This window comes from Colobus angolensis, unplaced genomic scaffold (assembly GCF_000951035.1).
Source record: "Colobus angolensis palliatus isolate OR3802 unplaced genomic scaffold, Cang.pa_1.0 Scaffold2, whole genome shotgun sequence".
In the NCBI taxonomy this organism is placed as follows: domain Eukaryota; kingdom Metazoa; phylum Chordata; class Mammalia; order Primates; family Cercopithecidae; genus Colobus; species Colobus angolensis.
This window is the reverse complement of record NW_012115154.1, coordinates 6,592,140-6,599,742: the sequence shown is the minus strand read 5'-3', so window position 1 is coordinate 6,599,742 and position 7,603 is coordinate 6,592,140. Positions and strand designations below refer to the sequence as shown.

General features: G+C 39.0%; 1 pseudogene; it reads left to right on the top strand.

Annotated features, from left to right (window-relative positions):
• The first annotated feature begins 2,608 nt into the window (after positions 1 to 2,608).
• Positions 2,609 to 5,971, top strand: LOC105511393 (annotated as a pseudogene).
• The last annotated feature ends 1,632 nt before the right edge of the window (positions 5,972 to 7,603 follow it).

The following is a 7,603-nucleotide window of genomic DNA, read 5'->3' as shown; positions in this document are numbered from 1 at the left end:
CAAAACCTGTTGTGAAACCTGTCACAATATGATTAACTGCCTTTGTTCTGCTTCTGTAAGACTGCTTTCCCGCCTTGGGGTTGCGAAAACAAGCCCTGCCACTGCCCTGCAAGCCCCTGATAAACGTCATCAGAATTTCAAAATTAACTGAAATACCAGAAATGGCGGAAACCAATCATAATCAGCCAAATCGCCTTGTTCAAATGTCAGCCAATCATACATCTGATTTGTATAATGACTCTGTGCCTGTTTACCCCATACTATATAACACTGTCCTGAGCCCAGTTGGGGAGCTCTCCCGCCCCGCTCGTTTCACGGGTGTGTGAGAGTTCCAGGTTCCAACCTGTAATAAAGATCCTTGCTGTTTGGCTTTGACTCGGACTCTGGTGGTCTTCTCAGGGGAATAAACGGTCTGGGCACAACAGTAACTGACAAACTGACACTAAAATTTAATGAAAATGCAAAAGACAGAGAATAGCAATAACAATTCAAAAAATACCCAATTTGGAGGACTTACGCTCCTTGATTTCAAGATTTACTATGGATAGAGCTACAGTAATTCAAACAGAGTGGTATTCGAGAAAGGAGAGAAATACCAACAATGAAACAGAATAGAGTCCAAAAACAGACATATACATATAGATTACATAACAAGCATTTAATCAGTCTCAAAAGGATGGACTGAGAGAAAACAAAATGGGCAAGAATTTTGTAGAAGCGAAGTAACAGAGCCTACAAGTTTCCCAAGTCCAGTGACTTCCAAGAAGACTAAAAAGAAACTAACATCTAAATATATCACACTAGACTGGATATGGTGGCTCATACCTGTAATCGCAACATTTTGGGAGGCTGAAGTAGGAGGATTGCTTGAGGCTAGGAGTTTGAGACTAGCCTGGGCAACACAATAAGACCCCATTACTGTAAAAAAAAAAAAAAAAAGAAAATAAATATGCCATCCTAAAACTGCAGAAATCAAAGACAAAGAGAAGTCTTAAAACAAAGAAAAAAGGATGAATTATCATGAAAAAAGACAAAAGTAGGGCTGTTAGCCTACTTCTCGTCAGCTACAATGTAAGTCAGAAGACAGTAGAAGGCTATCTTCCAAGTGCAAAAACTGCCTAACTAGAAATCCTAAATCCAGCAGAAATATTGTTAAAGACTAAGATGCATTAGTTGAAACAGACTGTCAGAATCAATAATAAAATCCCACAATATGCTGCTATGTTGTCAATTTGATACATTTTGTAGGTTCACTAGTTTTAGAGTTTACTTTTTGTTTAGATATAAACTTATTTTTGAATATGTAAAACATTTACATGGGTTCAAAAGTAAAAAACTATATTAAGTAAGTACAGCAAATTTCTCTTCCATCTTTATCACTCAAATCCATTTGCCCTACTTCACCTTCTCTGTAAATAATCATTTTTATTAAGCCATGTTTTCTGGTATCTGGGTGTTTTTTTCCCTTTTTCCTAGAAGTTCTTCTTGCAAAAAACACTGTACTGCAGCTTTTTATTGTTGTTGTTTTCACTTAACAATACATCCTGGTGATCACTCCAAAACAGTAAATACAGATCTACCTGCATTCTTCCCCCCCCACATTGTATGTACCTCAGTCTTTTTTATAGCTTATTTTCCATCTTCTGCTATTACAATGATGACTCAATGAATAACTCTGTCTATATGTCACTTTACTAGTGGCAGATGTACCCTTAAAATAAATTCTTAGAAGTGGGTTTGTGGGTCAAAGGATAAAAGAACCTGCAATTTTGTTAGAAACAACCAAATGCACTTATTGGAAATGTATAACAATATCCAGTTTCTCAAAGTCTCAAATAGAGTATGTTAACAAACATTTGGATTTTTGCCTGATAGGTGAAAAACAGCTATATTGGTATAGTTGTAGTTGACACACTCCTTATTGTAAGGTTTAACATCTTTCTTTTTGTTGTTGTTTCTTTTTTTCTTTTTTAAAATACAGATGGGGTCTTGCTATGTTGCCCAGGCTGGTTTTGAACTCTTGCCATCAAGTGGTCCTCCTGCCTCAACCTCCCAAAGTGCTGGGATTACAGGCATGAGTCACCACTCATATTAATCATAGAAGTAATTCCAGATTAAAAGAAACATGGCCAGGTGTGGTGGCTCACGCCTGTAATCCTAATACTTTGGGAGGCCAAGGTGGGAGGGTCACTAGAGGACAGCTCTTCAAGAGCAACCTAGGCAACATAGTGAGATCCTGTCTCTATTTAAAAAATAAAAACACCAGGCTTGGTGGCTCACGCCTGTAATCCCAGCACTTTGGGAGGTGGAGGCGGGCAGATCACCTGAGGTCAGGAGTTTGAGACCAGACTGGCCAACATAGTGAAGCCTCGTCTCTACTAAAAATACAAAAATTAGCTGGGTGTGGTGGCGGGCGCCTGTTATCCCAGCTACTTGGGAGGCTGAGGCAAGATAATCACTTGAACCCAGGAGGCGGAGGTTCCAGTGAGCTGAGATCACGCCATTGCACTCCAGCCTGGGCAACAACAGCGAAACTCCATCTCCAAAATAATAATAATAATAACAATAATAAACAGATATAAAGGGCATTTTTGGGAAAAGGGGAAAAATGGAAGATGGACTTGTATTAGACTACTGGGAAATAATGCCTATTTTAGACAGCTGTGATAAGGTTATTGGTATTATCAAGGTGACTGTCTTATCTTTGGTAAGAGACTGGCATGCATAAACCAGCTACCACGACCCATTCCACAGTCCTGCTGCAACATGGGGACAGCATTCCTAAAGTGGCTCACTGCTGCTATAGTGAACAGTAAATACTTTGTGCTCTAAAATTTTGGGGTGTGATTTAATTGGTATGGCAGTTCCCTGAGGATCAGCAGAGATGGTTGGCTACATTTGACCCCCTTAGGCTGAGGGCAGCTTCTCTGGTGACATTTATCACAATATTTAAAAAGGAATGCACACTAATTTTTAAAAATCTAGACATTTTAAAATATCTGAGAGGCTGCAAGCAGATACAGAGATAATGGGACAGAAACTTCAGTAACACATATAACAAGGAACAAAGACTTCACAAAAATCGCTTGGAAAAGTCACTATACTAATAGACAACTTTAGACCTCAACAAACAACAAAATAAATCCCTGAGTAGAAGGAGAATCTGTTTTCCAGAGTTACCACCACATTATAATACTTAAATTGTTTGGTTCTCAACAAACAAATTATAAATCATAGAAAGCACATAGCTGGTTTATAAGAAAAAAATAATTTGACAGAAAGCTATCCCTGGGACAGCCCAGACAGTAAAACTACTAGTCAAAGATGTTAAACCAACTGTCTCAAATATGCTCAATGATGTAAAAGAAACTATGCACAAAGAGCTAAAGCATATCAGAAGAGTGTATGAACAAACAGGGAATGTCAGTAAAGAGACACACATTACAGAAAAGAACCAAAAAGAAATTCTGAAGCTGAAAAGCCTAAGAGCTAAATGAAAAATTCATACAGCAGTGCAATGGTAGATTTGAGCAGGCAGAAGAATCAGCAAACTTGAAGATAAAAAAATTGAAATTATCCAGTCTGAAGATTAAAATGAAAGAAATAAAGAAAAAACTAACAGAACCTAAGGCACCTATGGAAAACCAAAAGAGGCAAACGACATATGGAATAATTAATACCCAAAAACTTCCTAAATTTGATGAAGAACACGAATCCATGCATGCAAGATGCTCAATAACCTCCAAGCAGGATAAACTCAGATATTGTTACTGTGGTAACTTCAGAACTGTAATTTTCCAACTTGTAAGGGATGGCTTATTTTTGCTTCTTGATGGCTGGCACCGTCCATTTGAGACTTTCCCCAAATTATTCTGCAAGAGCAGTAGCCTCTCCCTTCATCAAGCACTCCCCTGGCTCCACAGACTGAAAGTTGATTCTGATCATTTTTTCCAGCTTGCTGGTTGTTTCAATGCTAAGGATTAACTCCTAGAGATTCCTACTCTGCTACTTTGCAGGATGTCCCTGTCACCAAAATTAAAACTACAGTATATCAAAGGACATTATCAAGAGGGTAAAAAGACAACCCAAAGAATAGGAGAAAATGTTTGCAAATCATGTATCTTGCAAGTGCTTAGTATCCAGAATATATAAACTTTTACAACAAAAATTCAAAAATAAGTAAAGAATTTGAATAAACATTTCTTTTCTTTGAGAGAGAGTCTTATCCTGTTGCCCAGGCTGGAGAACAGTGATACAATCACAGCTCACTGCAGCCTCTACCTCCTGGGCTCAAGTGCTCCTCCTGCCTCAGCTTCCTGAGTAGCTGGGACTACAGGCATGGACCACCATGCCTGCCTAATTTTTTTACTTTTATTTTTGTAGAGATAGGGTCTCCCTATGTTGCTCAGTCTGGTCTTGAACTGCTGGGCTGAAGTGATCCTTCCACCTCAGACTCCCAAATAGCTGGGATTATAAGTGTTGAGCCACTGTGCCTATCCGACATTTCTCCAAAGAAGATTAAAAAAAACAGCAACCAACAAGCACATGAAATGATTTTCAACATCATTTGGGAAATGCAAATCAAAACCACAATGAGATTTATCACTTCACACCCACTGGGGATGGCTTTCATCCAAAAAATTAAAGGAAAAATAAATGTTATCCAGGATGTGGAGAAATTAGAACTCTTGTGCATTGCTGACACGATGCAAAATGGTGGAGCTGCTATGGTAAACAGTTTGGTAGTGCACCAAAAAGCTGACAGCCATTCTACTCCTACACACCCAAAAAGAACTGAAAACAGGGACTAACAGATACTTGGACATCAACGTTCATAGCAGTACTATTCATAAGAGCTAAAGAGTAGACAGCCTAAATATCCACTAAAAGACCAATGTGTAAATCAAATGTGCTATATATACCCTTACAACGGAGTATTATTTACCCATAAGAAGTGAAATCTGATATACGTGCTACACTATAGATAAAACTTGAAAACGTTATGCTAAAGGAAATCGGTCAGACCAGAAAAGGACAAATATTGTATAATTCTATTTGTATGAGGTTCTAGAACAGGCAAACTCACAAGGACAGAAGGAAAGAGGAGCACCACGATAGCGATTGTCAAGAACAAGCACCTTACGAAAGGCAGCAAAGGCAGCCAAGAAGGTATTTGATCCATTTTCTTAGAAAGATTGTTATGATGTGAAAACTCCTGCTATGTCCAAGAAATATCAGAAAGACACTAGTCATCAGAACTCAAGGATCAAAAAGTGCATCTGATGGTCTCAAGGGTTATGTGTTTGAAGTAAGTCTTGTTGACTTGAAGAATGATGAAGTTGCATTTAGAAAATTCAAGTTGAATCGCTTCTCGGCCTTTTGGCTAAGATCAAGTGTAGTATCTGTTCTTATCAGAAAATTCAAGTTGATTACCAAAGATGTTCAGGCCAAAAGCTGCCTGATTTAACTTCCATGGCATGGGTCTTACTCCGTGACAAAATGTGTTCCATGGTCAAAAAATGGCAGACCACGATTGAAGCTCGTGTTGACATCAAGACGACTACTGATGATTATTTGTTTCATCTGTTCTGTGTTGGTTTTATGAAAAAACCAACAATCAGATACGGAATATCTCTTATGCTCTGCACCAACAGGTCTGCCAAATCCAGAAGAAGATACTGGAAATCATGACCTAAGAGGTACAGATAAATGACATGAAAGATGTGGTCAATACACTGATTCCGGATAGCACTGGAAAAGACACAGAAAAGGCTTGCCAATCTATTATGTCTTCAGTAGAAAAGTAAAAATGCTGAAGAACCCCAGGTTTGAATTGTAAAAACTCATGGAGCTTCATAGTGAAGGTAGCAGTTCTGGAAAAGCCACTGGGGATGAGACACATGCTAAAGTTGAATGAGCTGATGGATATGAACCACAGTCTAATAATCTGTTTTCTAATTGTGGCAAATAAAAAGTTCTATTTGTGAAAGTAGAAAAGAGGTTATGAGGGGCTAGGAGGAAGGGGCAATAGGGAGGAGTTCTTGCTTAATGGGTAAAGAAGTTCTGCTCAGAAAAGCTGCAAATTCTAAGAATCAGAGCGCCTCTTCTCCTCCAAAAGATTGCAGCTCCTCATCAGCAACAGAACAAAGCTGGACGGAGAATAACTTTGACGAGTTGACAGAAGTAGGCTTCAGAAGGTCGGTAATAACAAACTTCTCCGAGCTAAAGGAGGATGTTCGAACGCATCGCAAGGAAGCTAAAAACCTTGAAAAAAGATTAGACGAATGGCTAACTAGAATAAACAGTGTAGAGAAGACCTTAAATGACCTGATGGAGCTGAAAACCACGGCACAAGAACTACGTGATGCATGCACAAGCTTCAGCAGCTGATTCGATCAAGTGGAAGAAAGGGTATCAGTGACTGACGATCAAATTAATGAAATGAAGCGAGAAGAGAAATTTAGAGAAAAAAGTAAAAAGAAACAAACAAAGCCTCCAAGAAATATACGACTATGTGAAAAGACCAAATCTACGTTTGACTGGTGTACCTGAAAGTGATGGGGAGAATGGAACTAAGCTGGAAAACACTCTTCAGGATATTATCCAGTAGAACTTCCCCAACCTAGCAAGGCAGGCCAACATTCAAATTCATGAAAGACAGAGAATACCACAAAGATACTCCTCCCCAACCTAGCAAGGCAGGCCAACATTCAAATTCAGGAAATACAGAGAATACCACAAAGATACTCCTCGAGAAGAGCAACCCCAAGACACATAATTATCAGATTCACCAAGGTTGAAATGAAGGAAAAAATGTTAAGGGCAGCCAGAGAAAAAGGTCAGGTTACCCACAAAGGGAACCCCATCAGACTAACAGCGGATTTCTCAGCAGAAACTCTATAAGCCAGAAGAGAGTGGGGGCCAATATTCAATACTCTTAAAGAAAAGAATTTTCAACGCGGAATTTCATATCCAGTCAAACTAAGCTTCATAGGTGAAGGAGAAATAAAATCCCTTACAAACAAGCAAATGCTGAGAGAGATTGTCACCACCAGGCCTGCCTTACAAGAGCTCCTAAAGGAAGCACTAAACATGGAAAGGAACAACCAGGACTAGCCACTGCAAAAACATGCCAAATTGCAATGACCATCAATGCTAGGAAGAAACTGCATCAACTAACGGGCAAAATAACCAGCTAACATCATAATGACAGGATCAAATTCACACATAACAATATTAACCTTAAATGTAAATGGGCTAACTGCCCCAATTAAAAGACACAGACTGGCAAATTGGATAGAGTCAAGACCCAACAGTGTGCTATAATCAGAAGACCCATCTCACGAGCAGAGACACACATAGGCTCAAAATAAAGGGATGGAGGAAGATCTACCAAGCAAATAGAAAGCAAAAAAAAGCTGGGGTTGCAATCCTAGTCTCTGATTAAACAGACTTTAAACCAACAAAGACCAAAAGAGAAGAAGGTCATTACATAATGACAAAGGGATCAATTCAACTAGAAGAGCTAACTATCCTAAATATATATGCACCCAATACAGGAGCACCCAGATTCACAAAGCAAGTCCTTAGAGACCTACAAAGA